The following is a 10,206-nucleotide window of genomic DNA, read 5'->3' as shown; positions in this document are numbered from 1 at the left end:
CTGCATGACTCAGGGATAGGATGTTGACCCCTATCTGCATTTTCTGTTGTTCCAGCAAAACCTTGCACTCAGTGCTCTTCAGTCACACAGGACAACTGGAATGAGAAGGCTCCTGGCATACACAAAATTGGTATAAAAAGATCTCACCCCTTACCCAGGAGCACTATACATATTCCTGTAACCACAATGTTTTTCTAGTATAGGTAGGCGATTCCCAATTGTATTGATCAGTAATTATCTCCCTTAAAAATATTGGTGGGCACAGCTAGAAGCAAAATAGGGCCCTTTCTCACATGAATCTTGCTGAAGATGTCGTGGAGAGGGCTTTGCCACTTCTTGCTGTATATTCCTGTAACATCTGAAACAATTGCATGGTCATCCAGTCCAGTCCCTCCCAGCAAGGTGCGCAGTTTGATCGGGCTTTGGGGATTAGTAAAACCTCATGCAATGCAAGAGTCTGCATGACCATTTTTTCCACGTCATGGCTAATTCACCAGAAACTGAGACTTCCTGTACAAACATAGTTCTGGCCTCTGTTTCACACAACGGCTCTTTTCTCCCCAGAATGTGTTTTTCCTCATAGGTGTATGACCACTGCTTCTAAGATGGAGTTATAGATACGCAATGGGAGGTCACGGAGGTAGAGGAGTTTCAGTGGCACAGCAGAGAAGATGATTTATGAGCTTCTGGTGTAGGTTCTTATGCAGACCCAAGCAAGTGACAGCACTTCTCAGCAAAGAAAGGAGCTGCTTTGGGAGAAGGCTGCAAAATGGATGTTTCATTTACAGACTTTATTTGGAAATTACTTGAGCGGTGGTTCTGGAAAACGCTCTTGTATACTACAAACACACATGCAAAGTCTAATACTCCCTTGTAAGGGCTCTACAAAATCACATACCCAACCAAATCAGTACTGACTGTTCCAATAATATAAGCTGAAGTCATTCAGGCATCAGATGTCAGATGGTGCTTATGGTTTTTGCACTCTTTAAAGATTTCAGAATGAGACTGAAGACTAGATAAAATGGCATACAGGCTTACCTTTAGCCTTCAATCTAGAGAGCTTTATTTTTCCTCATGCAAGCTGGTAGGCAAAAACTGAAGGATAGTGCTCTTGAAAGATGAGGTCACATTTTTCCATCAAAGCATGGACACTTTTTGTTGGGTCCTTTTTAATCTGTTACTGTCTAGTTACCTGACTTTAAACGCAGCTCTTTGGCACCTTGGGCTGATGGAAGTCTGGCCTGAGCAGTCCCATATTCACCTCCTCCATCCCTCAGGTCAGCACTAGAGCTCATACACACATATCAGGTGCTAAGAAGAAACCTCCCTGCTCTTTAGACACACCAGCTGTCTAAATTTTCTTGGCTTTCTGCAACTATCAGGGCCTTGAGTGCACTACTGGCCTTAATGGCCTTGACAAGTGTCACCTGGAATACCCACCCACACTTGCTGCCTGTGGGCCGAAGGGCCCCACATAAGCTCAGCCCAGGGCCTTTAAGCCCTTTAGAACTGTATTCTTGGACCTACACTACTCCTTGGGCCTTCCATATCACTGTGGACCTGTCTAACAATCACTGAACTGCATATGACTCTCATAACTGTCACTGGATGTAACTAGGACCTGTAGCTTGGCTTTTCAGCTTGATCTTGGACCTATCTCATCATCACAGACTTGCCTGATGATCTGGACTCTTGAACCTGACTACCATCTTTGGGCTCATCTTGCTTGGATATTGGTGAGGCCCCTTTCCTACTGGCCATGTTTCCTTAGGGAACAGCTGGCCCTTGCTTCTCCCCGACAGCTGCAGATGGGGAAGCAGCATGGAGCTGTGGGGAGGATAGAAAATAGGACCACCTTAGTGCAGACTAGGTTGAGTTAGGCTTTGTCTAGATAAACAATTTCTTTCGGAGCAGTGCAGTTTTGAAGCAAATCACTTGATTGCCCCTCCTTACCTTTAGCAACCTAGGTGCCTTTTTTGGAGGCAGATAAAGCAGAAGCTCTGCTTGAAATTCAGCCCAAATTCCCTCTGTTCCTGATGGAGACAGAGCAGGGTGCAGGCTGTGAGGTCCTCCAGCAGCTACCAAATGCTCAAACACTGCCAGAGTGGTTTCAACCACACAGAGCTCTCCTGATTCTCTGAAGTGGTTTGTGGGCTATGTAAAGCCCCAAGTTCCATGTGACCCTGTATGTTTGCCTTCAGGTTTTTGCAGTTCTGCTGCTCCTTCCTCATTGGTGCACTTTTTGTTCAAAATCCATTTCTTGCCTTTTTTTTTCCTGTCTGCTGCCCCTTAGGATCTTGGACCATCATGCAAGAGAATTTGGAGCTGTAGCCTCCCCTTTTATAAGGGGGGAGGACAGATGTTCAGATAAATATGAAAATATTACAGGCTTGCTCTCAGGATATTTATCAATCTCTATTTCCTTTCAATCCCCTTTTTCATTTGGGGACATAGAGCTGTGCTTATGGGTTTTGGATGCAGATTCAAATAACTAAAGGGAACAAAGAGCTGAGGTTAACTCCACAAAAACAGCTTCTCACCAAGCATCATTAAGATGATCAGATGGGAATTGAACTTGCATGAACCTTGGCAGTTGCTCTTTAGTGTCAGCCTTTCACAAACAATTACTATTTGGATGGGAAAAAACAAAGAAACTGTAGAATTGATAATGTGTTTTATTAACTCTTAAACATTTAATCCTCTAAACCTTTCTGAAACCTTGTGAAGCCTTTGAAATATATTGTCATAAAAGGCAGAGAAAGGTTCTCATGAGTTTCCCCAGCTTGTTGTTCTGCTTGGAGGCAGGATTGTTGTTAGAGATGTTTGTGTGACCTGTCTAAAGTTTCTAGGTAGCCTCAAGTCTAAAGCTTGCCTGATATTAATGCATTTTTCCCCTACCATCTAGCCTAAATCTTTCTGTCTGCAAATTAAGCCAAATTCATCCTTCGCATCCTCTTTGTAATGAATGTTAGCACACTGGAAGACTGTTTAGTTTTCTTTTTTCAACATTCTTTTTCTAATTTTTCCTCTCAGCAATCTTCTACACTTCTACTTCTTCCTGCTCTCTTTATGATTACCTTAAATTTGTGCATATATTTCTTAAAACATGGCATGCCAACTTGGACTCAAAATTCCAGCACCAGCCAGAATGGAATAATTATTTCAGGGTTGGTTATCTGTGAAAAAACAAACAAACCAAAAAACTCCCCTGTGATTCAGCAGCAGTGAAGGTTATATGTGTTTCTAGGCAATGTGGGTTAAAGTTTATTTCAGACCTCTCTTTCTTAGTAACTGCTCACTTCTGTTCCTCCTGTAGCCTGTTCTACCTGTCCCAGAAACATTCCTAGATCAGATTCCCCTCTGCCTCTGTTAGCTTGGGAATATGCCAGCATGGGTTATCTAAGGACATACCTTGAATTTTCACTAGAAAGGTGCAGATTATCTGAAGTATGAGTTTTCTATGTGAAAAGACAATGCAAATAGTGTTCAATATTTTCATTAATTATCTGAATGATGGGGCTGAGTACAATAAATCCATTCTCTTCCCATTGGGCAATGGGCACAAAGTGAAATGCAGGAAGTTCCATTTAAACTTTTTCAATGTGATGGTGGTCAAATATTGGAACAGGTTCCCAGATAGGTTGTGGAGTCTCCATTGCTGGAAATACCTCAGACACTACTGGATATGCTTCTGGGAGACTTGCTCTAGCTGATGCTGATCTGAGCAGTAGGTTTGGTCTAGACTACCTCCACAAGTGCCTTCCACCTTCAATAAACCTGTGATGCTGTGATGTTACATACAGCAGTGTTGTTAATACCGCCCCAATGACTCTTGTCTTTTACTGGGTTGACATATGAACAACTGTGCTGCACTTTCAACTTCAGACCCTTTCCTGAGCAACTACAACCTAACCACTTACTCTCAGAAATTTACCAGTGCCTTTTTTCTGACATGTAACAGTCTGCACTGATCTTTAATTCCTTCTTGTGGATTTTCTATCTCCCCTGCAATTTAAGGTTGTTCTGAATTCTATCCCTGTCCTCTGAACTCCATCCAAGTTGCCTTAGCTTACTGTCCATCACCCACAAATTTTGTATGTGTCCTCTCTTTTGCCCTCCAAATGGTTAATATTGAACAGTATCTGACCCTAGGGCAGTCTCCTCCTCCTTCTCTTCCTTCTCCCTTGTCATCCTTGAAATATCTTCTGATTTCAGCTGTGATAATTCACATTGGACATGTTTTTTAACTGTACTCTAGGTCACTAGTCTTCAACCTGCCTGTCGGCCAATATACAGAAATTTTTCACCTGTGGGGCTTGCTTCATTTCCTCATCAGTCTGTTTAAATTCAGGTGGACATCAGCAGGATGTTATCCACGAACCACAGCCAGCCATATCTCTCTAGGTCGTCCTGTGGTAGTCTTTATACCTAATGAGAAGGGATTTCCCACTATGGACAGGGGAAAACCAACTTCAGGAAAGCTGGTTCATACACAAGAGCAAATCCATTTGGATTCCCAAATGCAAGCCCATGGCGTGCACCAGAAAAGACTCCAACTCCCACAGCTCTGATCGCGTGGCTGGGGTTCACAGCTTGCTGAGGAACACTTGTGCCATGTTGATTCTGTGCAGGACAGCAGGTAACCTTACTTCTCCTGCTTGTCCCATTAAGTTTTGGAAGCTGCAAGTTCTACCACAGCTGTGATGAGTATAAAGTTCATTACCAGAGAGTGGGATGGGGGGGGGGGGGGGGCTGCTTCTAACAGGCCAGAAAGAGATAAATCTCAATGAATTTACGGGTAAGTTACTGCCTTCAAGCTAATATGTAAAAAGGATGTGGTTTAAATAGCAGCCAGAAAGCTATTTGTAGAGCAGGAATTAGCTAGTTTCAGCAAGGATCTGTGCCCTCCCAACTGGGCTGAGAGCATAAAGGCTGTGACAGAATTTAATGCTTGGAAAAATAATACTGGTGTGAATCAAGTGCTGAAGCAGTACACGTATCCATATTTTGTCTGGAATTGCAAAAAGCCTTAAGGAAGTATCAGTGATTTCTTTTGAAATTGGTGTTACAGTTCACCCAAGTTTGTTCAAACAGCAGCACACTGGTAATGCTGAAATACTGCTCGCTGCCCTGTCCTTCCTGGAAAAGATGGAAAAATTTAGTTTTGTTCCTGGGCTAAACACTTATGAGTGTGCTAACTGGAGTTGTGGCGAACCCCTGGGCCTCTCGCAGCCGGGCCGTGGCCATGGCTGGGCTGGCACTGGGAGCCGAGCTTTCCCTCAGCCCGAGGTGAAACATGGCAGCTGCAGCCGTCCGCTCTGCAAATGGGGGTTTGCCCTTCCCGGGTAGTGCCCTGAACCCAGGTCTGCTGCTGAGTGCTGACACCTGGAACCTTCCCACACCTGTGTGGGGCTGGGAGGGGCTCCTCAGCCCCACAGGTGTGGGGGATTAGTGCTGATGGGCTCCACTCTGCTTCCCAGAACCACCGAGGGCATGAGGAGAAGCCATTGGGCTCAGTCACAGCGGCTGCTCTGCACCCACACACAGCCAACATGGACAGGAGGCCTCTGTGTGCTAAGGTAAGCCTGTGCTTTTTTAGTTTGTTGTTTTGTTTTCCAAGCAGCATATTAATTAGGGTGTTTGAGGCCTCGCATCAACCCTAGGCTCGTGCCTGGGGAAATAGTTCTCTGGGGGAGGTGGGACAGGAAGGTTGTGGGGGTTTTGTTGTTTTGTTTTGTCTTACCTTGGCTGTGAATGACTTTCAGGGCCCTGTTTAGTCAGCTGTGTCTGATTATATAAAGTAACCCCCTGGCTTTTCATATAATGTATAAAGCTTATCACCTTTTTCCAGCCACTACAACACAGTGTGCTTACCAAAGCACCCCTCAGTCGCTGAAAAAACAACTGCTTGCTTTTAGTATTAAAGATCTCCTGTGCTTTGTGACCCTGTGTGTGTGTCAAGCTGCTTTTGGTTTAGCCCCAAGACCAAGGTGTTGGGCAGCCTGTTCTTCCTGGCAGGGTCTGGCCAGGTTGTCTGTCCACATACCTGGGTGATAGAGAAAACAAACAAAAGCAACAACAACAAAAACACCTCTTTTTTTTTTTTCTAGATGGTTCCTTCTAGTTATGTTTTAACAGTAAGTTAAAAAGCAGTGGAGAAAAGTGGAGTGCTTCAAAACTATTCTGTTGCTGATTCTCTGTGTTAGAACTGGGAGGAAAATAAGAGGCCTTGGCCAGTTTAACTGCTGTGGGTATCAGTAGCATCTAATTGAAATACTGAAGCAAGGAGTAAGGTTTTTGGTGCTTTCTTTGTATTCAGTCTAGTAAGGGGTGGCCCAGAGGATGCTTGAGACCTCTGAAGTTAGGAACTGGGCCTGATGTGGCTTGTGAAGGAGATACTGCTGCTCCCATGATTATTGTGTTGGCTGGTGGCTGAATTCACCAATGGATTTGGGTAACCTAAACGTATTCTGTTATTCAGAACTCTTCTGGTCTAATTCACTGCTCCTTGCAAGGACCAAGGCATATTTCTTTTGTTTTGGGTTAAAAATAACCCCCCAGTGCAGCGGGACAGCGTGGGGCTCTCTGTGACCAAGGGCCAGCCAGCCCTCCCAGTGTCCTCAGGACAGCCCCTCTGGCTCCTCTTCAGCCGGAAAGGTGCAGACAGGGATTTAGGAGCAGCTTGTGGAGAAGCAGTTGAGGTTGAAGCAGAGTTTCAGCTGCCTTTCACAAAGATGAGAGCAGATGTTTCCAATAAAACTTTTGACTCCTTAGATGTGGGTGCTTGGCTGATAACAAACAACACGAGCGGGCTCTGTGCAATCAGGCAAGTAATGAAGGCTGGTGTGGATTCTCTTATGTCTAATAAGCACTTGACTTCAGTGGGGCTCTGAAGTGCATCTTCATCCTTTCCCCAGCTGCCTATCCTGAGAAACCCACAGGAACTTCATATCTTTGAAACCTCTCCCACTCTGTCAGGCTTGGCTGAAGTTTGCATGTGGTTATTAGAGCAGAGGACAGGCAAGTGCATGTTTTATTATTCTATACCCCCCCCAGTGTGCTTTTTAATGTGTGTGCATATATACTGCCACTCCTGAATCAATGTGATGTTGAATCCTCCGTTTAGTTTAATTTAACTGGCAGAGATGGGAACTTGGAGGCTTTCTTTTCTTTTTCTTCTGAGTTGTTTCCGTCTACTGTTTTATGAATATTCCATTGCTCAATAATGGGAGGTGGAAAATGAAATCCCAAGATGATCTTTTAAAGGCTGTTAATGACCGGTGAACGTAACCAATACAGTTAATAACAGTCCAGGCAGAGATGTAAGACCATTCTCTGAAAAAGGGCCAACATAGCTTTCTGATTATCCCTTCTAGAGAGGGATCTGGATATTAAGGGATAAGTCATGCTAAGTATTTCCTTTTTAGACTCCTTATTCATTTATGCTTACTGTTTATGTCATCTCTGAAGGTGTTGTTTAGCATGGTTTTAATTACTTTAAAACAAATTAGTCTTTTAAAAAACAGCTCTTGAATCCATGGAGATATTGACTAAGTCCTTTTGATTAAAGGGACAATGTTTTTCTTCTTGAAGAAACATTCTATAACAAAAGTAAGAATTATTCTTAATTTGAAGTGTGAGAATGAGGACTCCAGACTCCCTAAAGCTCTACTTGGTTGAAAGAGTAGCATGGGTCCAGTTTTCTTGTACTCTTCTGAGTTAAACTTAGACAATTGGAGGCTCAACAATGAAGTATCATGTCACAGATTCCAGCACGGAATTACTAGGAAAAAAGTATTGTTTCCTTTCCATAAACCTAAAAGCAGCAGGAGGGAATTAACCCTCGAGCAATGAAAAGATAAGGAAGTATTGGGCAGGGAGAGAAACAGATCCCTTTAGGCTTTAGGCCTCCAGGTTTATCTCAGCTCCACCTCTCTCCTTTGTCACTGTGTTCTTCAGTTTCCTCCTCCAGTCTAGCTGCCTCTTAACCTCATTAATACTGTGCTTTGATGGTCTTAAATTCTTGAGAATTTATTCCAGATGTTTGTTGCTTTGAGTGAAGTAGATTTCCCAAATTTCCTGTTTACTCTTAATGTCTTTCGTCTTTTTCTTCTTCTTTGAAATTATGACAATTTTTTTTAATCTCTTAGCAATCCAGACATGTTAGTTCACTGTTCCACCCCCCCTTCCTCCTAGCATCTCCTGAAGTTTGGAGTGTTTTCCCTAGAGTGGATGCTCCTTTTTGTTGTCTTCTTGTGAGGCAATCTTGACTTGTTTCACCTTCCTTAATTCTGTACACGTGAAACTCTGAACTCTGAAGTTTTCTTGGTGTGTGTATTTGCTTGTTTGTTTCCCAGGGTGTGTATGCACAGACAGAATAGGAAGAAAATTATGGAACTAAGATAAATAATCCTACTTTTTTACATGCTCCACACCAGATGTTCTTCAAACATGGGTTTGCCCATGTTGCTTTTTCCATTGTTTTCTGTGGATGAATTACCTGGGCAGCTTTAAGTAGACATAGTGGGCTGGTATCACAAAAATTGGGGCTGCTCTGAAGGGCATTGGCGCAATTCCTGACAGCGTGAGCGCAGTTGGAGCAGCGTGGCTGACCTGGGAATGGCTGTTGGAAGTTCCCGTTATAGTAATAAAAATGTGTCCACTTTAAAGTGGTTGAATGGCTTTAATTATTCTGTTGTTTTCTTTAAAAATAAAACTGAAAACAAAACAAACCTTCAAGTGAACCAGTTCTTCAAGTACAAAAGCTGTGCCTAGACCAGGCCTTAGGCCTCAATCTTGCAAACACTTTCACAGGTGCTTAACTTTACCACTATGAGTAATCCTATTGATTTTAAATGGCACTATTCAGGCAATAAAGAGTGGATTTGTATGATCTGGGGCTTACCGTGGGGTATATCAGAAGTCACTCTTCTGAAATTAATGACTAGGCAAGTGTGAGAGGAGTGTCCAGCCCAGGATTTAGTTAAAATTAATAGTACTTTTGCTTGTAGGCTTCCTTTGAAGTATTTAGCTGTCTTGTCTGCTCTTTTGAGTGCTACACCTTGAAGGCCATTCACTTTTTGACTGGTGACTTTTGTTACAATGGCCTTCAAAACAAATTTTTGTGTAGTTCTTGGTGTACTGCAGCTTTCTATCTCTTGGCCAGTTGTAACCTTCCATTAGGGCTATTCCACATGTCAGTGCCTTTACAATGTCATTTTCTGATGCCTAACACTGGGTGAACTCATGCTGCGGCTTCCCAGCCTCTATGTCTCTTTTTTCTATTCAGTTTCCTATTTTCATGAAACTTGTGGCAACGTGACAGCTCTGAAACTCCTGTCGCTATCAAATTGAGCTGAAAGCAACCAACTCATTCAAAAGTTATTAGAGATGCATGCTCATGCACACCATGATCATATATGCATTATTTTTGAGGGAAGTCAGGCAAAGAAAATAAAAAGTGATTTGATTAGTGATAGATGCATTCTAATGTTTCATGAGCTTGAAAAAAATGACTTTGCTGTATAGCTGGTCTTACAAATACACTTCACCCCAACTCATTGCTCCCCCTCCCTTGACAAAAATGGGCATAAGGCTACTTTTTTTTTGTGCAAAATATAGATGGACAAGCCTTTTTGGAAGGTGCTGAAGGAAAACTCCCCTTTCAGTATTTTAACAATATGAGTAGGCTTGGCACTAGGGCTGAGAGATGTGTGCCAGTTGCCTACACGGTGAGTCATTTCTGCTCAGGTGTTTGCTGAAGAAGGAAACCTTTGAGTTCTGCTTAGTTAGAGAAATATTTAGGGGAAACAGCCCTGTTGTGTTAAAGCACCAGGAATCTGACATCATCTCCAACTCTGTCCCAGCTGTCTGGGCAGCAGATCATTAAAAGGAAAGGGTATTTTACTCATTCCAGCCTATTTTCCCCTTTAAAAGGGCAAAGCCTTGCATTTTAATTTTAAGAATTTCAAAATAAATTAGAAGAAAACCCAGACAATGGTACTGAGACCAAGAAGAGAACACCCAACTTCAGCTGGAGGATGCAGAGGAGGGATGTTCACTGTTTTATTCCAGACAGCTGAAGTACCGGTATGTTGCACATCATTACGTGTTACAGCTCCAACTATTGAACAGTAAATGCTGTTAATGCAGTTGCACTATGACACTGGTGTAGCAAATGTGACAGCTTTGGCTGGTACGAAT

Source organism: Patagioenas fasciata, chromosome 19 (assembly GCF_037038585.1).
Source record: "Patagioenas fasciata isolate bPatFas1 chromosome 19, bPatFas1.hap1, whole genome shotgun sequence".
NCBI classification, from domain to species: Eukaryota; Metazoa; Chordata; class Aves; order Columbiformes; family Columbidae; genus Patagioenas; species Patagioenas fasciata.
Note: the sequence above shows the minus strand (reverse complement) of the source record.